This window comes from Oncorhynchus nerka, linkage group LG15 (assembly GCF_034236695.1).
Source record: "Oncorhynchus nerka isolate Pitt River linkage group LG15, Oner_Uvic_2.0, whole genome shotgun sequence".
In the NCBI taxonomy this organism is placed as follows: domain Eukaryota; kingdom Metazoa; phylum Chordata; class Actinopteri; order Salmoniformes; family Salmonidae; genus Oncorhynchus; species Oncorhynchus nerka.
Window position 1 is genome coordinate 86,796,151 of NC_088410.1, and position 23,093 is coordinate 86,819,243.

At 43.3% G+C, this 23,093-nt stretch overlaps 1 protein-coding gene and 8 non-coding genes across 9 annotated transcripts in view; all 9 read right to left on the bottom strand.

The window, feature by feature from the left end:
• LOC115143774 (caM kinase-like vesicle-associated protein) overlaps positions 1 to 481 on the bottom strand; it is a 36,844-nt gene extending 36,363 nt beyond the window's left edge. The window contains exon 1 of the mRNA XM_029684253.2: positions 265 to 481. The gene's annotated coding sequence lies outside the window, so the exon portion shown is untranslated. The remainder of the gene's footprint in view (positions 1 to 264) is intronic.
• Positions 482 to 15,228: 14,747 nt separating this feature from the next.
• trnai-uau (transfer RNA isoleucine (anticodon UAU)) lies at positions 15,229 to 15,322 on the bottom strand. Its single transcript has 2 exons — positions 15,285 to 15,322; positions 15,229 to 15,264 (listed from the first exon to the last, which is right to left on the bottom strand). It is a non-coding gene; the product is annotated as a tRNA-Ile (tRNA).
• Positions 15,323 to 17,716: 2,394 nt separating this feature from the next.
• trnai-uau (transfer RNA isoleucine (anticodon UAU)) lies at positions 17,717 to 17,810 on the bottom strand. The gene is made up of 2 exons: positions 17,773 to 17,810; positions 17,717 to 17,752 (listed from the first exon to the last, which is right to left on the bottom strand). It is a non-coding gene; the product is annotated as a tRNA-Ile (tRNA).
• A 413-nt stretch (positions 17,811 to 18,223) lies between these two features.
• On the bottom strand, positions 18,224 to 18,317 carry trnai-uau (transfer RNA isoleucine (anticodon UAU)). Its single transcript has 2 exons — positions 18,280 to 18,317; positions 18,224 to 18,259 (listed from the first exon to the last, which is right to left on the bottom strand). It is a non-coding gene; the product is annotated as a tRNA-Ile (tRNA).
• A 413-nt stretch (positions 18,318 to 18,730) lies between these two features.
• On the bottom strand, positions 18,731 to 18,824 carry trnai-uau (transfer RNA isoleucine (anticodon UAU)). The gene is made up of 2 exons: positions 18,787 to 18,824; positions 18,731 to 18,766 (listed from the first exon to the last, which is right to left on the bottom strand). It is a non-coding gene; the product is annotated as a tRNA-Ile (tRNA).
• A 1,932-nt stretch (positions 18,825 to 20,756) lies between these two features.
• On the bottom strand, positions 20,757 to 20,850 carry trnai-uau (transfer RNA isoleucine (anticodon UAU)). Its single transcript has 2 exons — positions 20,813 to 20,850; positions 20,757 to 20,792 (listed from the first exon to the last, which is right to left on the bottom strand). It is a non-coding gene; the product is annotated as a tRNA-Ile (tRNA).
• A 921-nt stretch (positions 20,851 to 21,771) lies between these two features.
• trnai-uau (transfer RNA isoleucine (anticodon UAU)) lies at positions 21,772 to 21,865 on the bottom strand. Its single transcript has 2 exons — positions 21,828 to 21,865; positions 21,772 to 21,807 (listed from the first exon to the last, which is right to left on the bottom strand). It is a non-coding gene; the product is annotated as a tRNA-Ile (tRNA).
• A 413-nt stretch (positions 21,866 to 22,278) lies between these two features.
• On the bottom strand, positions 22,279 to 22,372 carry trnai-uau (transfer RNA isoleucine (anticodon UAU)). Its single transcript has 2 exons — positions 22,335 to 22,372; positions 22,279 to 22,314 (listed from the first exon to the last, which is right to left on the bottom strand). It is a non-coding gene; the product is annotated as a tRNA-Ile (tRNA).
• A 413-nt stretch (positions 22,373 to 22,785) lies between these two features.
• On the bottom strand, positions 22,786 to 22,879 carry trnai-uau (transfer RNA isoleucine (anticodon UAU)). The gene is made up of 2 exons: positions 22,842 to 22,879; positions 22,786 to 22,821 (listed from the first exon to the last, which is right to left on the bottom strand). It is a non-coding gene; the product is annotated as a tRNA-Ile (tRNA).
• Positions 22,880 to 23,093: the final 214 nt, after the last annotated feature.

The following is a 23,093-nucleotide window of genomic DNA, read 5'->3' on the forward strand; positions in this document are numbered from 1 at the left end:
ACTTTCATGTGTTCACATTAAATGGAATTGGTTAAATTGCTTTTTGAAATTCGCCATTCTTGTAACTCAAATTAACCTTCTTTTTGAAACCTGCAACATGCAGTGAAGAATATCCATCAAGAAAGCCATTCAAATTGTAGTGAAACCCAACAAAATGACACCAAAAAAAATGTATAGGTTTTTTATTCAGAAAATGCTTGAGATATCGTAGTTAAAGTTTGACATTATAACATGTCCAATGTGCGCGCTGCGCTGCTCACTCACCTGAAATTACTCTGTCAAAATTGTGTCCGCTTTCTCAGTTATTTTCTTTCTTTACGTGTGCTTTGTGGTAGAAATAACTTGATGAGCGCTAGGTTTTCGTGCGTTAGTTAGCAGTGTATACTTTCATTCCCTGTTAAATAAAAAAGGTAGATCCTGGCTCATCTGCTTCATCAACTGCTTCTTTACGAGAGCAGCACGGCGAGAACATGAACATCGGTGGTAGGCAGCCTACTCTACTAACCAACGTGCAGGCAAGGAAGGCGTGGTGTGCGTGTGCATATACGTGCGAGTGGGGGACGGGCAAAATTAAATCAACCATTCTTTCCATTGATGTTAACCACATTTATAAAAAAATATATTTGTATGAGCATATTGAGAAAATCATTTATCATATTTTCTCCCATCAACAGCAAAATCTATCTATTTGTTGGTGCAAATAGATGAGTTTAGCAATCCAGATTTAAATGTAAAAACGTAAAATGAAATAGAAGACTGCTTTCCACATGCAGTGTATGAACTGTTCAACATGACTGGTAATAGGGTGACCACATGTCCCCGATTGTGCTAGACAGTCCTGCATGTTGGCCCTTTGACCAGCAACCAAACAATCATGTCCAGCATTTTATCAACAAATTGAAACACCACTAATTTATATATATAAAAGGTAGATTTGTCAACATCCTGTATATCTCTTGCAGTCACTTCACGTTTATGAAAATATAGGCGTGCTTATCATAAGGATTAACGATGTGGTAACCTAAGCATACTGTTGATGTTGAAGATCTGAATTCTGATATTATGCGCAGTGCAAAACAAGAGTGGGCGATGTCATAGACATAGGCCTATATTCACCCAATCATATTTCGCCAATCCTTTCGGGGAAAATTCCAGCTAAATTTGTGAAGGACAGTTAGGCCTAACTACTTACAAAAAGCGTGCTTCTGATGAAGAGCTACAAAAGTAAGTAAATAGCCATATTAGACTGAAAAATATAAGGTACTCTCTCATGCTCATTAGTTTCTCATTCAACATATTTGCTGCTTCTTCACTCAATCCCATTTTAAGTCTCGCTTCCTAAATGTTTTACATTCCCTGAGAACAACCAGAAATGTTTCCTTGGCCAAATATTCCCAGATTTAAATTATACAGCCACACATGGTCTCGTTTCTGCATCACCAAATTTTGCGCAAGGCAAAAGAGTAGACTTGAATAGCTCATTCTGTGCAGCGGACTGCAGGGGTCAAATCAAATCACATGTATTTATTTAGCCCTTCGTACATCAGCTGATATCTCAAAGTGCTGTACAGAAACCCAGCCTAAAACCCCAAACAGCTACCAATGCAGGTGTAGAAGCACGGTGGCTAGGAAAAACTCCCTAGAAAGGCCAAAACCTAGGAAGAAACCTAGAGCGGAACCAGGCTATGAGGGGTGGCCAGTCCTCTTCTGGCTGTGCCGGGTGGAGATTATCACAGAACATGGCCAAGATGTTCAAATGTTCATAAATGACCAGCATGGTCAAATAATAATAATCACAGGCAGAACAGTTGAAACTGGAGCAGCAGCACGGCCAGGTGGACTGAGGACAGCAAGGAGTCATCATGCCAGGTACTCCTGGAGGCATGGTCCTAGGGCTCAGGTCGTCCAAGAGAGAGAAAGAAAGAGAGAATTAGAGAGAGCATGCTTAAATTCACACAGGACACCGGATAAGACAGGAGAAGTACTCCAGATATAACAAACTGACCCTAGCCCCCCGACACATAAACTACTGCAGCATAAATACTGGAGGCTGAGACAGGAGGGGTCAGGAGACACTGTGACCCCATCCGATGATACCCCTGGACAGGGCCAAACAGGAAGGATATAACCCCACCCACTTTGCCAAAGCACAGCCCCCACACCACTAGAGGGATATCTTCAACCACCAACTTACCATCCTGAGACAAGGCCGAGTAGGGGCACAGGGGTGTAGTGCTGCCAGAGCTCAAAATGGTGGTCCTTGAGTAAAGTTAGTTCAATGCTGAATTAATGTCTTGGAAGATCACATAATGATTCATTAGTATTTTCTACATAACAGAAAACAGGGGTGAAACTTTCACTGGGAACGGGGGACATGTCCCCCCCACATTCTGAAATTGCATTTTTGTCCCCCATAGTTTTAACCATTGGAATGTGATTCAAAACGAGGCAATGGTGTGCTTTAGGGCCATGCAGACGCCTCCTAGTGGTCGTGTAGGCTGTTTGGAATGTTTATTGCTTCTAAAACCAAAGTTGTGCCCCTGACAGAAACAAACATAATAGCATCGTATAAATAACATCAGTGTTACACCAAAAACACTACCTCATTTCTTATGAGATTTTAGGATTGTTAGCTGAATAGTAAAAAATAAAATCCCATGTGGCCAAAACTCAAGTGTGCACCACTAGACAGAATGTGCTTTGAAGTTTTCCCCACAAAAGGGCTTTATGACAGGCAGAAATACTCTTCAGTTTCATCAACTGTATGGTAGGCTGGTCTCAGATGAGCCCTCCTGTGAAGAAGTAGGATGTGGAGGTTTTGGGCTGGCGTGGTTATGCGTGGTCTGCGGTTGTGAGGCCAGTTGGACATACTGCCAAATTCTCTAAAACGACGTTGGAGTTGGCTGAAATGAACATTAAATTCTCTGGTGGACATTCCTTCAGTCAGCTTTCCAATTGCATGCTCCCTCAAAACTTGAGACATCTGTGGCATTGTGACAAAACTGCATCTGTGACAAAACTGCACATTTTAGAGTGGCCTTTTGTTGTCCCCAGCACAAGGTGCACCTGTGTAATGATCATGCTGTTTAATCAGCTTCTTGATATGCCATACCTGTCAGGTGGATGGATTATCTTGACAAAGCAGAGATGCTCAATAACAGGGATGTAAACAAATTCGTTCACAACATTTGAGAGAAATAAGCTTTTTTTGTGTGTATGGACATTTTTATTTCAGCTCATGCGTTTGTATTTTTGTTCAGTATATTTTGTTAACACCATTTGCTCTCATTTGCTCACAAAACAGTAATTCAAGAAGATCTAAATGCACATTTACATGAAACTGATTGAGATCAAACGATTGGCATGCAGACAAATTTTGGACATTTCACTGGTAAAATGTGAAGATTTATCATTCACGATTGACAGTGATGATGCCATGGCCTATTTTGAAATGAGGTATGCCTATTTTGGTGTTTGAGGATATTAAAAATAGAACATTTTCTTGAGACAATATATGTGGGCATAGGTAGACTTTGTAATTGGAGGATGCATTTTAAAGAAATTCTATAATGATATTCAATAGGCTACATCTGTCATTACAAACTCTGAGGAATTATGTCATTAACATAATTTACATTTTTTTATTGCTCTCTGGCGCCTAAAACATTTGCACAACACCATAAGGGGGATTTGTGTGTGTGTGGGAGGCACCTGTCCCACAAACTTTAAATGTGGTCACCCGAACTGGTAATGATCATCTCGTGTGGTTTATGTGATCTTCGAACCCACTGGATTCATCTTCAGTGTTGTGCAGCATCAGGATGATACAGTCTGCTGTGTGAGAGGACCCTTGGGCCAATGTGTCTGTCTGAATCAGATGCTTGCCTGTCCCTACCAGGGCGCTCTTATGTTGCAGAGGAGGCGTGGGTGCTCCATAAGGTAGGCAACAACAAAGAGATGCCATAAGAACAAGAACAAGCCGTGATGCATTGTACTGTATGTAACATCTATCATATCTACATGCAGGTTTAATTGTCAATTTGATGTCAGTAGGCCAGGTAATGTTATAATATGCATTGAATCTGTCTTTCACTCTACCTTTTTTACTATCTTGTTATTTTCTCCTCTAACCCTCTTGGTAGTTCCATACCTGGCATGTGCACAGGTAGAGGTCTAGGGGTGCCTGAGCACCTGGCCTTCTGCCCTCCTATGAGTAAAGTGCCCTTTTAGATCGGTGGCGTTTTTTAATTATGACATTTTTATTAGATTTTAGTCTATTTTCTGCCGCTTTATTTAAATGAATTGGCCATCAAATAAAAATTTGCTCCCACCTGCTCCCACCTGAGCACGCACTGCATTCCTCCTGCAGCACTGCCTTCCTCCTGCAGGCAGAAGCCACCGGCACCAAATGGTAGTGTAGAAGTGGTTCCCTTTTGAGTTGCATGTGTCATCTCATGGTCAGGAACAGGGAAGACTTCAATTCTACTGTTTGTTCGTAGAAATAAGAGGCACATGTCAGCAGCAGAACAAACTCCAATCACAGGTAAAGACCAGTTAGATTGTTTCAACAGCATAGCTAGCTAGCTGACAAGGTGGAAGTTTACATACACCTTAGCCAACTACATTTAAACTCAGTTTTTCACAATTCCTGACATTAAATCCTAGTAAATATTCCCTGTCTTAGGTCAGAAAGGATTACCACTTTATTTTAAGAATGTGAAATGTCAGAATAATAGTAGGGAAAATTATTTATTTCAGCTTTTATTTATTTCATCACATTCCCAGTGGGTCAGAAGTTTACATAAACTCAATTAGTATTTGGTAGCATTGACTTTTAAATTGTTTAACTTGGGTCAAATGTTTCGGGTAGCCTTCCACAAGCTTCCCTCAATAAGTTAGGTGAATTTTGGCACATTCCTCCTGACAGAGCTGGTGTAACTGAGTCAGATTTGTAGGCCTCCTTGCTCGCGGACGCTTCCTTCAGTTCTGCCCACAAATATTCTATAGCATTGAGGTCAGGGCTTTGTGATGGCCACTCCAATACCTTGACTTTGTTGTCTTTAAGCCATTTTTCCACAACTTTGGAAGTATGCTTGGGGTCATTGTCCATTTGGAAGACCCATTTGCGACCAAGATCTAACTTCCTGACTGTTGTCTTGAGATGTTGCTTCAATATATCCACATAATTTTTGTTCCTCATGATGCCATCTATTTTGTGAAGTGCACCAGTCCCTCCTGCAGCAAAGCACCCCCACAACATGATGCTGCCACCCCCGTGCTTCACGGTTGAGATGTTGTTCTTCGGCTTGCAAGCCTCCCCCTTTTTCCTCCAAACATAACGACGGTCATTATGGCCAAACAGTTCTATTTTTGTTTCATCAGACCAGAGGACATTTCTCCAAAAATTACAATCTTTGTCCCTATGTGCAGTTGGAGCAGTGGCTTCTTCCTTGCTGAGAGGCCTTTCAGACTATGTCACTATAGGACTCGTTTGATATACTTTTGTATCTGTTTCCTCCAGCATGTTCACAAGGTCCTTTGCTGTTGTTCTGGGATTGATTTGCACTTTTCGCACCAAGATACGTTCATCTCTTGGAGACAGAACGCGTCTCCTTCCTGAGCGGTATGACAGCTGCGTGGTCCCATGGTGTTTATACTTGCGCTTACTATTGTTTGTACAGATGAACGTGGTACCTTCAGGCGTTTGGAAACTGCTTCCAAGGATGAACCAGACTTGTGGAGGTCTACAATTTTTTTTCTGAGGTCTTGGCTGATGTCTTTTGATTTTTCCATGATGTCAAGCAAAGAAGCACTGAGTTTGAAGGTAGACCTTGAAATACATCCACAGGTGCACCTCCAATTGACTCAAATTATGTCAATTATGTCAATCAGAAGCTTCTAAAGCCATGCCTGTTTGGCCCTGTCTGGGGGTATCGTCGGATGGGATCACAGTGTCTCCTGACCCATCCTGTCTCAGCCTCCAGTATTTATGCTGCAGTATTTTACGGGGCAGCAGGGTAGCCTAGTGGTTAGACTAGTAACTGAAAGGTTGCAAGTTCAAATCCCCAAGCTGACAAGGTAAAAATATGTTGATCTGCTCCTGAACAGGCAGTTAACCCACTGTTCCTAGGCTGTCATTGAAAATAGGAATTTGTTCTTAACTGACTTGCCTAGTTAAAAAAAATATGTATATATATTTTTTAAATGTGTCGGGGGCTAGGGTCAGTCTGTTATATTTGGAGTATTTCTCCTGTCTTATTCGGTGTCCTGTGTGAATTTTAAGTATGCTCTCTCTAATTCTCTCTCTTTTTCTCTGTTTCTTTCCCTCTCTTGGAGGACCTGTGTCCTAGGACCATGCCTCAGGACTACCTGGCCTGATGACTCCTTGCTTTTCCCAGTCCACCTGTCGGTGCTGCTGCTCCAGTTTCAACTGTTCTGCCTGCGGCTATGGAACCCTGACCTTTTCACCCTGACCTGCGGCTATGGAACCCTGACCTGCTGTTTTAAACTCTCTAGAGACAGCAGGATACTCTGAATGATCGGCTATGAAAAGCCAACTGTATTTACTCCTGAGGTGCTGGCCTGTTGCACCCTCGACATCCACTGTGATTATTATTATTTGACCCTGCTGATCATCTATGAACATTTGAACATCTTGGCCATGTTCTGTTATAATCTCCACGCAGCACAGCCAGAAGAGGACTGGCCACCCCTCATAGCCTGGTTCCTCTCTAGGTTTATTCCTATGTTCTGGCCTTTCTAGGGAGTTTTTCCTAGCCACCGTGCTTCTACACCTGCATTGTTTGCTGTTTGGGGTTTTAGGCTGGGTTTCTGTACAGCACTTTGAGATATCAGCTGATGTAAGAAGGGCTTTATAAATCAATTTGATTTGATGACAGAATTTTCTGGAATTTTCCAAGCTGTTTAAAGGCACAGTCAACTTAGTGTATGTAAACTTCTGACCCACTGGAATTGTGATACAGTGAATTATAAGTGAAATAATCTGCCTGTAAACAATTGTTGGAAAAATTACTTGCGTCATGCACAATGTAGATGTCCTAACCGACTTGCCAAAACTATAGTTTGTTAACAACAAATTTGTGGAGTGGTTGAAAAACAGGTTTTAATGACTCCAACCTAAGTGTATGTAAACTTCCGACCTCACCTGTATATGCAGTGCATTTGTAAAGTATTCAGACTCCTTTACTTTTTCCACATTTTGTTATGTTACGACCTTATTCTAAAATGGATTCAATAAATATTTTTCATACTTAATCTACACACAATACCCCATAATAACAAAGTGAAAACAGGTTTTTATCAATTTTAGCAAATTTATAAAACACAAAAAACAGAAATACCTTATTTACGTAAGTATTCAGACCCTTTGCTATGAGACTCGAAATTGAGCTCAGGTAAATCCTGTTTCCATTGATCATCCTTTCTACAACTTGATTGGAGTCCACCTGTGGTAAATTCAATTGATTGGACATGATTTGGAAAGTCACACACCTGTCTATATAAGGTCCCACAGTTGACAGTACAAGCCATGATGTCGAAGGAGACAGGATTGTTTATTTTTATTTTTATTTTTTGTATTTTTTTTCACCTTTATTTAACCAGGTAGGCTAGTTGAGAACAAGTTCTCATTTGCAACTGCGACCTGGCCAAGATAAAGCATAGAAGTGTGAACAGACAACACAGAGTTACACATGGAGTAAACAATTAACAAGTCAATAACACAGTAGAAAAAAAAGAGTCTATATACATTGTGTGCAAAAGGCATGAGGAGGTAGACGAATAATTAAAATTTTGCAGATTAACACTGGAGTGATAAATGATCAGATGGTCATGTACAGGTAGAGATATAGGTGTGCAAAAGAGCAGAAAAGTAAATAGATAAAAACAGTATGGGGATGAGGTAGGTAAAAATGGGTGGGCTATTTACCGATAGACTATGTACAGCTGCAGCGATCGGTTAGCTGCTCAGATAGTTGATGTATGAAGTTGGTGAGGGAGATAAAAGTCTCCAACTTCAGCGATTTTTGCAATTCATTCCAGTCACAGGCAGCAGAGAACTGGAATGAAAGGCGGCCAAATGAGGTGTTGGCTTTAGGGATGATCAGTTAGATACACCTGCTGGAGCGCGTGCTACGGGTGGGTGTTGCCATCGTGACCAGTGAACTGAGATAAGGCGGAGCTTTACCTAGCATGGACTTGTAGATGACCTGGAGCCAGTGGGTCTGGTGACGAATATGTAGCGAGGGCCAGCCGACTAGAGCATACAGGTCACAGTGGTGGGTGGTATAAGGTGACAAAACGGATGGCACTGTGATAAACTGCATCCAGTTTGCTGAGTAGAGTGTTGGAAGCTATTTTGTAGATAACATCGCCGAAGTCGAGGATTGGTAGGATAGTCAGTTTTACTAGGGTAAGTTTGGCGGTGTGAGTGAAGGAGGCTTTGTTGCGGAATAGAAAACCGACTCTAGATTTGATTTTCGATTGGAGATGTTTGATATGAGTCTGGAAGGAGAGTTTACAGTCTAGCCAGACACCTAGGTACTTATAGTTGTCCACATATTCAAGGTCGGAACCATCCAGGGTGGTGATGCTAGTCGGGCGTGCGGGTGCAGGCAGCGAACGGTTGAAAAGCATGCATTTGGTTTTACTAGCGTTAAAGAGCAGTTGGAGGCCACGGAAGGAGTGTTGTATGGCATTGAAGCTCGTTTGGAGGTTAGATAGGACAGTGTCCAAGGACGGGTCGGAAGTATACAGAATGGTGTCGTCTGCGTAGAGGTGGATCAGGGAATCGCCCGCAGCAAGAGCAACATCATTGATATATACAGAGACAAGAGTCGGCCCGAGAATTGAACCCTGTGGCACCCCCATAGAGACTGACAGAGAACCGGACAGCATGCCCTCCGATTTGACACACTGAACTCTGTCTGCAAAGTAGTTGGTGAACCAGGCAAGGCAGTCATCAGAAAAACCGGGGCTACTGAGTCTGCCGATAAGAATATGGTGATTGACAGAGTCGAAAGCCTTGGCAAGGTCGATGAAGACGGCTGCACAGTACTGTCTTTTATCGATGGCGGTTATGATATCGTTTAGTACCTTGAGCGTGGCTGAGGTGCACCCGTGACCGGCTCGGAAACCAGATTGCACAGATTGTGTTCGAGGCACATACCTGGGGAAGAACACCAAAACATTTCTGCAGCATTGAAGGTCCCCAGGAACACAGTGACCTCCTCCATTCTTAAATGGAAGGACTTTGGAACCACCAAGACTCTTTCTAGAGCTGGCCACCCGACCAAACTAAGCAATCGGGAGGGAAAGGCCTTTGTCAGGGAGGTCATCAACTCAAATTGTATTTGTCACAAACACGTGTTTAAGAAGACTCAAGGCTGTAATCGCTGCCGGAGGTGCTTCAACAAAGTACTGAGTAAAGGATCTGAATACTTATGTAAATGTGATATTTCAGCTTTTTATTTTGAATAACTTAGCTAAAATAAATAAAAAACTGTTTTTGCTTTGTCATTTTGGGGTATTGTTTATAGATTGATGAGGGAATTTTTAAATTTAGAATAAGCCTGTAATGTAACAAAATGTGGAAAGTCAAGGGGTCTACACTGTATATGACAACAGATAAATGATGTGGGGAATATTAGCTTCCATCAACGTACCCTTTTCCTCAAGGATTCTATTTTAAACTTCTTTCTGACTTCCCTGAGTTCATCTGTCAAAACTCACACTCACACATTCTCTTTGCATTGTAAATAAATTAATAATGCTGAATGATGTAGTGCAAATTGTACTTCATCCGAGGCCAGTTAGACTGGGACCAATAGGGAACTTTCATTGTTCCTTTGACGACAGTATACACTACCGTTCAACAGTTTGGGGTCACTTAGAAATGTACTTGTTCTGGAAAGAAAAGCACTTCTTTTTGTCCATTTTTAAAATAACATCAAATTGATCAGAAATACAGTGTAGACATGTTTAATGTTGTAAATGACTATTGTAGCTGGAAACGGCTGATGGAATATCTACATAGGCGTACAGAGGCCCATTGTCAGCAATCATCACTACTGTTTTCCAATGGCACGTTGTGTTAGCTAATTCAAGTTTATAATTTTAAAAGGCTAATTGATCATTAGAAAACCCTTTCACAGTTATGTTAGCACAGCTGAAAACTGTTATCCTGATTAAAGAAGCAATAAAACTGTCCTTCTTTAGACTAGTTGAGTATCTGGAGCATCAGCATTTGTAGGTGTGATTACAGGCTCAAAATGACCAGAAACGAATAACTTTCTTTCTTTCCATGGAAAACATTGGGCAGTAATAATACTACTGATATTACAATACACTTTGCAACACAACACAAGCTGACATACTGTTTTACGAAATTACTGAGCCACAGTAACAAAATAGCATAATAACTAAGTGGATTAAATATATGGTCTAACAAAAAGCTGTTGCATAATCTCATTCTGGAATTCGGTGGACCTATTTCGAGGATCATTTTCACTGAGACCCCTCTGTATGTAAGTGGTTGATTCGTCAGTGGGGGTCAAAGCAGGCCCCAAGTGTGACAGGAAAATGGATGCGAGCATTCACAGCACCCTGCAATTATGTGGAGGTAGATAGAGAGAGAGGGCCAAGGCTGATGTCAGACAGACAGACAGACAGACAGACAGACAGACTCTATCTGGAGCATTAGCTTATATAACAATGAGTGTCTCTCTCCCAAAATGAGTCATCCTGCTGAAGCACTGTTGAGATGACAGGAGAGAGTGGCGGAGCACCCTCGACCTGCTCCCCGCCCATCACCAGGTGCCTCCTACTCTCTCCGTCCTCTGACTTCCAGCCTCACATAACCCCCTCTGACTGTTGTGGTTACCGCAGAAACGACCGGGAGTGGCATTGTTTTGTTGCACATTGTTTGGTTACACATTCTTTCACCATCCTCATTTACACCCCCCTCCTTGTCCCACCACAACAGTACCCACTCAATAAGTTCTGGGACAAGATGAGTGGACTTGCTACAAGTGTCCCTATTTGTGGTAGTTACTGTAAATGATGAAGCATAGCAATATTTAGAATTCGCTGAATGTTCCACTGCAGATACAACAACCCACCTCTCCTTCCTAAAGTAAACACCTACAAGAGACTGTTTCATTTTACTTCAATGTATGACAGTACTAACACCAATTCCCTTATGTCAGCTATGGGCCATAGATAGTCTCCCAACTTATTGTGGAGTCTGTTTTCATTTTAAGTGAGTCACCTCTCTGTTGTTATGCAATTGTAAAAAACTCCAGGTACGATCTGTCTTTCCCCTGATAATTGTCAAGGTTGTTGAAGGAACTGGACCAAGGTGCAGTGTGGTGAGTGTACATTTTCTCTTTATTAACTCAAAATGACACAGACAAAACAATAACCAAAACAAACCGTGACGCTTCAGGCTATGTGCCATCAAACAAAGTTAACTTCCCACAAACACAGGTGGGAAAAGGGTACCTAAGTATGGTTCCCAATCAGAGACAGCTATCCCTGATTGAGAACCATACCCGGCCAAAACATAGAAATAGAAAATCATAGAAACACGAAACATAGAATGCCCACCCCAACTCACGCCCTGACCAAACCAAAATAGAGACATAAAAAGGATCTCGAAGGTCAGGACGTGACAATAATAAGGAACTGTCCTAAATCTCTTTAATTTAACCCCCAAAAAGCAGTGGCCCTCAAAATGCAATCCCGAAGATAGTTATCAATGACAGCTCATACCCAACATGCAATTATAGAGATCACCATCCCCTTAGCTATTCAAACAGATGTACCACTATAATTACAACATTGTCTTCTGAAGGAGAAGTATTCAATGCATGACAGGTGAATTTATCAGAGTTTCAATAAACCCAGCTCTCCCTTTGATAAAGTACATGCTGTGTCATCTTTTGTTCAGAGTTGACACAGGCAGGCAGAATATCATTAGTATACTCCATATCTTCTCAATAGAGTTCATTCTAGTTGTTATATCACGTATAGCATAACTATGATAACCCTGACCATCTGGGTCAAATTGAATGTAAGAATAAGATCTCAAGTCAAAGCAGAGGACTCTCTTGATGGTTTCTCTTAGAAAAACAGGTACTATCTAGAACCTGAAAAGGTTATTCGGCTGTCCCTGTAAGAGAACCCTTTGAAAAAACCCTTTTGGTTCCAAGTAGAACCATTTTGCATTCCTTGTAGAATATTTTACATAAGAGGGTTCTACATGGAACCCAAAAGAGTCATACCTGGAACCAAAAAGGGTTATCCTATGAGGGAAAACGAAGAACCCTTTTGGAACCCTTTTTTAAGAGTGTAGGTGGCCCACCTCCCACTCCCCACTCTAACAAGCATGGTCAGAAAACCCTGCATACCAAAACAACTACATCAATAGTAAACATGTCATTGTTCGAAGACCTTTACATGTCGTATCAGGGCACTTACAGTGCATTCGGAAAGTATTCAGACCCCTTGACTTTATCCACATTTTGTTATGTTACAGCATTATTCTAAAATGGATTCATTTGTCTTTTTTCCTCATCAATCTGCACACAATATCCCATAATGACAAAGCAAAAAAATGTTTTTAGGAATAATAAATTCATTAAACAGAAATATCACATTTACATAAGTATTCAGACTCTTTGTTGAACTCAGTACTTTGTTGAAGCACCTTTGGCAGTGATTACAGCCTTGAATCTTCTTGGGTATGACACTACAAGCTTGGCACACCTGTATTTGGGGCATTTCTCCCATTTTTATCTGCAGATACTCTCAATCTCTGTCAGGTTGGATGGGGAGTGTCGCTGCACAGCTATTTTCAGGTCTCTCCAGAGAAGTCGCTCTGGATAAGAGCGTCTGCTAAATGACGTAAATGTAAATGTAATGTTCGATCGGGTTCAAGTCTGGGCTCTGTCTGGGTCACTCAAGGACATTCAGAGGCTTGTCCCGAAGCCACTCCTGCATTGTCTTGGCTGTGTGCTTAGGGTCGTTGTCCTGTTGGAAGATGAAACCTAGCCCCAGTCTGAGGTCCTGAGTGCTCTGGAGCAGGTTTTCATCAAGGATCTCTCTATAATTTGCTCCGTTCATCTTCCCCTCAATCCTGACGAGTCTCCAAGTCCCTGCTGCTGAAAAACATTCCCACAGCATGATGCTACCACCACCATGCCTCACAGTAGGGATGGTGCCAGGTTTCCTACAGAAGTGACGCTTGGCATTCAAGCCATAGAGCTCATTATTGGTTTCATCAGACCAGAGAATCTTGTTTCTCGTGGTATGAGAGTCTTTAGGTGCCTTTTGTCAAACTCCAAGTGGGCTGTCATGTGCCTTTTACTGAGCAGTGGCTTCCGTCTGGCCACTCTACCGTAAAGGCCTGATTTGGTAGAGTGCTGCAGAGATGTTTGTCCTTCTGGAATGTTCTCCCATCTCCAAACTCTGGAGCTCTGTAAGTGTGGCCATCAGGTTCTTGGTCACCTCCCTGACCAAGGCCCTTCTCCCCCTGATTGCTTAGTTTGGCTGGGTGGCCAGCTCTAGGAAGAGTCTTGGTTCCAAACTTCTTCCTTTTAAGAATGATGGAGGCCACTGTGTTCTTGGGGACCTTCAAAGCTGCAGAAATGTTTGGTACCGTTCCCCAGATCTGTGCCTCGATACAATCCTCTCTCGGAGCTCTACGGACAATTCCTTCTACCTCATGGCTTAATTTTTGCTATGACATGCACTGTCAAATGTGGGACGTTATATAAACAGGTGTGTGCCTTTCCAAATAATGTCCAATCAATTGAAATTACCACAGATGACTCCAATCAAGTTGTAGAAACATCTTAAGGATGATCAATGTAAACAGGATGCATCTGAGCTCAATTTCTTGTCTCATTGCAAAGGGTCTGAATACTTGTGTAAATAAGATATTTCTTTTTATAAATTAGTTTTCACTTTGTCATTATGGGGTATTGTGTGAAGATTGATGAAGAAAATGTTTTATTTAATCAATTTTAGAAAAAGGCTGTAACTTAACTTGTTTGGGATAGGGGGCAGCATTTTCCCTATTTCAATGACAAAGCAATTACTTGTGAAATGTCCCCTTAAATGGAGCAAAAAATGCTCCTTTTCTGGACAAGAAATAGACAGGCAGAGGGGTCAAGAAAAGCACTTGCTCCTGGTGAGGCTCGACATCACAACTTCGGCATTGCTTCACTGCATACTGCTGTATAAGTACCACACGCTAACCGACTGCGCCACAGCAGCTTTGCAAAGAACTGTCACTGATCACCATATTTTGCACAAACATAGCTGTACGATATTCAGTCCAAGTCAGTACTACAATTGACCTGCCTGGCAAGCTCAGCGTTTGAGCATGAGCCTCTTAATCTCAGAATCGTAAGATCGATACCACAAATGGGGTGATTCTTGTTTGAGCCGAACCACCAACTCACTTTGCAAACAGCCATTCACCTGGACTTTCGAGCAGGCTTGCCACCCTGCATTGCTGACGTGTCAGGCATAGCTGGTGATACTGAAGACTATGGATTTGAATCCTAGCTGTGCCTGCACTCTGACCTGTTATCTCAATAACATACCAATTAATTATGAAACGTCCTCCTAAGTGTATTGAATTAATGCTCCTTTTCTGGACAAGAAATAGACAGGGAGAGGGTTCAAGAGGAATACTTGCTCCTGGTGGAGCTTGAACACACAGCCTTGTCATCTAATTGCTCTATACTGCTGTATAAGTACAACACGCTAACAGATTGCACCACAGGATCCATCAACAACACTCTCACTAATCACCATATTTTGCACAAACGGAGCTGTACGATATTCGTACCAAGTCAAAATTACAGTTGAGGTGCCTAGCTAGCTCAGTCGGTAGAGCATGATACTCTTAATCTCAGGGTCGTGGGTTCGAGCCACACGTTGGGTGGTCATTTTCTCTGCCGAAGTACCAACTCACTTCGCGAACAGCGAACCCCTTGGATTTTCGAGCAGGCTTGCTACCCTGCATTAATGATGTGTCAGGCATTGCTGGTAACGCAGAACACTATGCATTTGAATCGTAGCTGTGCCTGCACTCTGACCTGTTATCTCAATGACATACCAACAACTTATGAAATAGATTCAATAAATGATCCTTTTCTGGACAAGAAATAAACAGGCAGAGGGTTCAAGAAAAGCTATTGCTCCTGGTGAGGCTCGAACTCACAACCTCGGTATTGCTTCACTGCATACTGCTGTATAAGTACCACGCGCTAACCGACTGCGCCACAGGAGCTATGCAAAGAACTGTCACTGATCACAATATTTTGCACAAACATAGCTGTACGATATTCAGTCCAAGTCAGTACTACAATTGACCTGCCTGGCAAGCTCAGGCATTTGAGCATGAGCCTCTTAATCTCAGAATCGTGGGGTCGATACCACAAATGGGGTGATTCTTGTCTGAGCCGAAACACCAACTCACTTTGCAAACAGCCATTCACCTGGACTTTCGAGCAGGCTTGCCACTCTGCATTGCTGACGTGTCAGGCATAGCTGGTGATACAGAAGACTATGGATTTGAATCGTAGCTGTGCCTGCACTCTGACCTGTTATCTCAATGACGTACCAACTACTTATGAAATAGATTGAATAAATGATCCTTTTCTGGACAAGAAGTAGACAGGCAGAGGGTTCAAGAAAAGCAATTGCTCCTGGTGAGGCTCAAAACCACAACCTCAGCATTGCATCACAGCATACTGCTGTATAAGTACCACGCGCTAACCGACTGCGCCACAGGAGTTATGCAAAGAACTGTCACTGATCACAATTTTTTGCACAAACATAGCTGTACGATATTCAGTCCAAGTCAGTACTACAATTGACCTGCCTGGCAAGCTCAGGCGTTTGAGCATGAGCCTCTTAATCTCAGAATCGTAGGATCGATACCACAAATGGGGTGATTCTTGTCTGAGCCGAACCACCAACTCACTTTGCAAACAGCCATTCACCTGGACTTTCGAGCAGGCTTGCCACCCTGCATTGCTGACGTGTCAGGCATAGCTGGTGATACTGAAGACTATGGATTTGAATCCTAGCTGTGCCTGCACTCTGACATGTTATCTCAATAACATACCAATTAATTATGAAACGTCCTCCTAAGTGTATTGAATTAATGCTCCTTTTCTGGACAAGAAATAGACAGGGAGAGGGTTCAAGAGGAATACTTGCTCCTGGTGGAGCTTGAACACACAGCCTTGTCATCTAATTGCTCTATACTGCTGTATAAGTACAACACGCTAACAGATTGCACCACAGGATCCATCAACAACACTCTCACTAATCACCATATTTTTCACAAACGGAGCTGTACGATATTCGTACCAAGTCAAAATTACAGTTGAGGTTCCTAGCTAGCTCAGTCGGTAGAGCATGATACTCTTAATCTCAGGGTCGTGGGTTCGAGCCACACGTTGGGTGGTCATTTTCTCTGCCGAAGTACCAACTCACTTCGCGAACAGCGAACCCCTTGGATTTTCGAGCAGGCTTGCTACCCTGCATTAATGATGTGTCAGGCATTGCTGGTAACGCAGAACACTATGCATTTGAATCGTAGCTGTGCCTGCACTCTGACCTGTTATCTCAATGACATACCAACAACTTATGAAATAGATTCAATAAATTATCCTTTTCTGGACAAGAAGTAGACAGGCAGAGGGTTCAAGAAAAGCACTTGCTCCTGGTGAGGCTCAAACTCACAACCTCGGCATTGCTTCACTGCATACTGCTGTATAATTACCACGCGCCAACCGACTTAGCCACAGGAGCTATGCAAAGAACTGTCACTGATCACAATATTTCGCACAAACATAGCTGTACGATATTCAGTCCAAGTCAGTACTACAATTGACCTGCCTGGCAAGCTCAGGCGTTTGAGCATGAGCCTCTTAATCTCAGAATCGTAGGGTCGATACCACAAATGGGGTGATTCTTGTCTGAGCCGAAGCACCAACTCACTTTGCAAACAGCCATTCACCTGGACTTTCGAGCAGGCTTGCCACTCTGCATTGCTGACGTGTCAGGCATAGCTGGTGATACAGAAGACTATGGATTTGAATCGTAGCTGTGCCTGCACTCTGACCTGTTATCTCAATGACATACCAACTACTTATGAAATAGATTGAATAAATGATCCTTTTCTGGACAAGAAGTAGACAGGCAGAGGGTTCAAGAAAAGTAATTGGTACCACGCGCTAACCGACTGCGCCACAGGAGCTACGCAAAGAACTATCACTGATCACAATTTTTTTGCACAAACATAGCTGTACGATATTCAGTCCAAGTCAGTACTACAATTGACCTGCCTGGCAAGCTCAGGCGTTTGAGCATGAGCCTCTTAATCTCAGAATCGTAGGGTCGATACCACAAATGGGGTGATTCTTGTCTGAGCCGAAGCACCAACTCACTTTGCAAACAGCCATTCACCTGGACTTTCGAGCAGGCTTGCCACTCTGCATTGCTGACGTGTCAGGCATAGCTGGTGATACAGAAGACTATGGATTTGAATCGTAGCGGTGCCTGCACTCTGACCTGTTATCTCAATGACATACCATCTACTTCTGAAATAGATTGAATAAATTATCCTTTTCTGGACAAGAAGTAGACTGGCAGATGGTTCAAGAAAAGCACTTGCTCCTGGTGAGGATCGAACTTACAACCTCGGCATTGCTTCACTGCATACTGCTGTATAAGTACCACGCGCTAACCGACTGCGCCACAGGAGCTATGCAAAGAACTGTCACTGATCACAATTTTTTGCACAAACATAGTTGTACGATATTCAGTCCAAGTCAGTACTACAATTGACCTGCCTGGCAAGCTCAGGCGTTTGAGCATGAGCCTCTTAATCTCAGAATCGTAGGGTCGATACCACAAATGGGGTGATTCTTGTCTGAGCCGAAGCACCAACTCACTTTGCAAACAGCCATTCACCTGGACATTCGAGCAGGCTTGCCACTCTGCATTGCTGACGTGTCAGGCATAGCTGGTGATACAGAAGACTATGGATTTGAATCGTAGCTGTGCCTGCACTCTGACCTGTTATCTCAATGACATACCAACTACTTCTGAAATAGATTGAATAAATTATCCTTTTCTGGACAAGAAGTAGACTGGCAGAGGGTTCAAGAAAAGCACTTGCTCCTGGTGAGGCTCGAACTTACAACCTCGGCATTGCTTCACTGCATACTGCCGTATAAGTACCACGCGCTAACCGACTGCGCCACAGGAGCTATGCAAAGAACTGTCACTGATCACAATTTTTTGCACAAACATAGCTGTACGATATTCAGTCCAAGTCAGTACTACAATTGACCTGCCTGGCAAGCTCAGGCGTTTGAGCATGAGCCTCTTAATCTCAGAATCGTAGGGTCGATACCACAAATGGGGTGATTCTTGTCTGAGCCGAAGCACCAACTCACTTTGCAAACAGCCATTCACCTGGACTTTCGAGCAGGCTTGCCACTCTGCATTGCTGACGTGTCAGGCATAGCTGGTGATACAGAAGACTATGGATTTGAATCGTAGCTGTGCCTGCACTCTGACCTGTTATCTCAATGACATACCAACTACTTCTGAAATAGATTGAATAAATGATCCTTTTCTGGACAAGAAGTAGACAGGCAGATGGTTCAAGAAAAGAAATTGCTCCTGGTGAGGCTCGAACTCACACCCTCGGCATTGCTTCACTGCATACTGCTGTATAAGTATCACGCGCTAACCGACTGCGCCACAGGAGCTATGCAAAGAACTGTCACTGATCACAATTTTTTGTACAATCATAGCTGTACGATATTCAGTCCAAGTCAGTACTACAATTGACCTGCCTGGCAAGCTCAGGCGTTTGAGCATGAGCCTCTTAATCTCAGAATCGTAGGGTCGATACCACAAATGGGGTGATTCTTGTCTGAGCCGAAGCACCAACTCACTTTGCAAACAGCCATTCACCTGGACTTTCGAGCAGGCTTGCCACTCTGCATTGCTGGTGTCAGGCATAGCTGGTGATACAGAAGACTATGGATTTGAATTGTAGCTGTAACTGCACTCTGACCTGTTATCTCAATGACATACCAACTACTTATGAAATAGATTGAATAAATGATCCTTTTCTGGACAAGAAGTAGACAGGCAGAGGGTTCAAGAAAATAAATTGCTCCTGGTGAGGCTCGAACTTATAACCTCGGCATTGCTTCACTGCATACTGCTGTATAAGTACCAAGTTCTAACCGACTGCGCCACATGAGCTACGCAGAGAACTGTCACTGATCACACTTTTTTGCACAAACATAGCTGTACGATATTCAGTCCAAGTCAGTACTACAATTGACCTGCCTGGCAAGCTCAGGCGTTTGAGCATGAGCCTCTTAATCTCAGAATCGTAGGGTCGATACCACAAATGGGGTGATTCTTGTCTGAGCCGAAGCACCAACTCACTTTGCAAACAGCCATTCACCTGGACTTTCGAGCAGGCTTGCCACTCTGCATTGCTGACGTGTCAGGCATAGCTGGTGATACAGAAGACTATGGATTTGAATCGTAGCTGTCCCTGCACTCTGACCTGTTACCTCAATGACATACCAACTACTTATGAAATAGATTGAATAAATGATCCTTTTCTGGACAAGAAGTAGACAGGCAGAGGGTTCAAGAAAATAAATTGCTCCTGGTGAGGCTCGAAATCACAACTTCGGCATTGCTTCACTGCATACTGCTGTATAAGTACCACGCGCTAACCGACTGCGCCACAGGAGCTATGCAAAGAACTGTCACTGATCACAATTTTTTGCACAAACATAGCTGTACGATATTCAGTCCAAGTCAGTAATACAATTGACCTGCCTGGCAAGCTCAGGCGTTTGAGCATGAGCCTCTTAATCTCAGAATCGTAGGGTCGATACCACAAATGGGGTGATTCTTGTCTGAGCCGAAGCACCAACTCACTTTGCAAACAGCCATTCACCTGGACTTTCGAGCAGGCTTGCCACTCTGCATTGCTGACGTGTCAGGCATAGCTGGTGATACAGAAGACTATGGATTTGAATCGTAGCTGTGCCTGCACTCTGACCTGTTATCTCAATGACATACCAACTACTTCTGAAATAGATTGAATAAATTATCCTTTTCTGGACAAGAAGTAGACTGGCAGAGGGTTCAAGAAAAGGACTTGCTCCTGGTGAGGCTCGAACTTACAACCTCAGCATTGCTTCACTGCATACTGCTGTATAAGTACCAGGCGCTAACCGACTGCGCCACAGGAGCTATGCAAAGAACTGTCACTGATCACAATTTTTTGCACAAACATAGCTGTACGATATTCAGTCCAAGTCAGTACTACAATTGACCTGCCTGGCAAGCTCAGGCGTTTGAGCATGAGCCTCTTAATCTCAGAATCGTAGGGTCGATACCACAAATGGGGTGATTCTTGTCTGAGCCGAAGCACCAACTCACTTTGCAAACAGCCATTCACCTGGACTTTCGAGCAGGCTTGCCACCCTGCATTGCTGATGTGTCAGGCATTGCTGGTAACGCAGAACACTATGCATTTGAATCGTAGCTGTGCCTGCACTCTGACCTGTTATCTCAATGACATACCAACTACTTATGAAATAGATTGAATAAATGATCCTTTTCTGGACAAGAAGTAGACAGGCAGAGGGTTCAAGAAAAGAAATTGCTCCTGGTGAGGCTAGAACTCACAACCTCGGCATTGCTTCACTGGATACTGCTGTATAAGTACCACGCGCTAACCAACTGCGCCACAGGAGCTATGCAAAGAACTGTCACTGATCACAATATTTTTGCACAAACATAGCTGTACGATATTCAGTCCAAGTCAGTACTACAATTGACCTGCCTGGCAAGCTCAGGCATTTGAGCATGAGACTCTTAATCTCAGAATCGTAGGGTCCATACCACAAATGGGGTGATTCTTGTCTGAGCCGAAGCACCAACTCACTTTGCAAACAGCCATTCACCTGGACTTTCGAGCAGGCTTGCCACTCTGCATTGCTGACGTGTCAGGCATAGCTGGTGATACAGAAGACTATGGATTTGAATCGTAGCTGTGCCTGCACTCTGACCTGTTATCTCAATGACATACCAACTACTTATGAAATAGATTGAATAAATGATCCTTTTCTGGACAAGAAGTAGACAGGCAGAGGGTTCAAGAAAAGCACTTGCTCATGGCGAGGCTCGAACTCACAACCTCGGGACTGCTTCACTGCATACTCCTGTATAAGTACCACGCGACAACCGAATGCGCCACAGGAGCTATGCAAAGAACTGTCACTGATCACAATATTTTGCACAAACATAGCTGTACGATATTCAGTCCAAGTCAGTACTACAATTGACCTGCCTGGCAAGCTCAGGCGTTTGAGCATGAGCCTCTTAATCTCAGAATCGTAGGGTCGATACCACAAATGGGGTGATTCTTGTCTGAGCCGAAGCACCAACTCACTTTGCAAACAGCCATTCACCTGGACTTTCGAGCAGGCTTGCCACTCTGCATTGCTGACGTGTCAGGCATAGCTGGTGATACAGAAGACTATGGATTTGAATCGTAGCTGTGCCTGCACTCTGACCTGTTATCTCAATGACATACCAACTACTTATGAAATAGATTGAATAAATGATGCTTTTCGAGACAAGAAGTAGACAGGCAGAGGGTTCAAGAAAAGAACTTGCTCCTGGTGAGGCTCGAACTCACAACCTCGGCATCGCTTCACTGCATACTGCTGTATAAGTACCATGGGCTAACCAACTGCGCCACAGGAGCTATGCAAAGAACTGTCACTGATCACAATATTTTTGACAAACATAGCTGCACGATATTCAGTCCAAGTCAGTACTACAATTGACCTGCCTGGCAAGCTCAGGCGTTTGAGCATGAGCCTCTTAATCTCAGAATCGTAGGGTCGATACCACAAATGAGGTGATTCTTGTCTGAGCCGAAGCACCAACTCACTTTGCAAACAGCCATTCACCTGGACTTTCGAGCAGGCTTGCCACCCTGCATTGCTGATATGTCAGGCATTGCTGGTAACGCAGAACACTATGCATTTGAATCGTTGCTGTGCCTGCACTCTGACCTGTTATCTCAATGACATACCAACTAGTTATGAAATAGATTAAATAAATTATCCTTTTCTGGACAAGAAGTAGATAGGCAGAGGGTTCAAGAAAAGTAATTGCTCCTGGTGAGGCTCGAACTCACAATCTCGGCATTGCTTCACTGCATACTGCTGTATAAGTACCATGCGCTAACCGACTGCGCCACAGGAGCTTTGCAAAGAACTGTCACTGATCACAATATTTTTGACAAACATAGCTGTACGAAATTCAGTCCAAGTCAGTACTACAATTGACCTGCCTGGCAAGCTCAGGCGTTTGAGCATGAGCCTCTTAATCTCAGAATCGTAGGGTCAATACCACAAATGGGGTGATTCTTGTCTGAGCCGAAGCACCAACTCACTTTGCAAACAGCCATTCACCTGGACTTTCGAGCAGGCTTGCCACCCTGCATTGCTGACGTGTCAGGCATAGCTGGTGATACAGAAGACTATGGATTTGAATCGTTGCTGTGCCTGCACTCTGACCTGTTATCTCAATGACATACCAACTACTTATGAAATAGATTGAATAAATTATCCTTTTCTGGACAAGAAGTAGACAGGCAGAGGGTTCAAGAAAAGCACTTGCTCCTGGTGAGGTTCGAACTCACAACCTCGGCATTGCTTCACTGCATACTGCTGTATAAGTACCATGCGCTAACCGACTGCGCCACAGGAGCTATGCAAAGAACTGTCACTGATCACAATATTTTTGACAAACATAGCTGCACGATATTCAGTCCAAGACAGTACTACAATTGACCTGCCTGGCAAGCTCAGGCGTTTGAGCATGAGCCTCTTAATCTCAGAATCGTAGGGTCGATACCACAAATGGGGTGATTCTTGTCTGAGCCGAAGCACCAACTCACTTTGCTAACAGCCATTCAGCTGGAC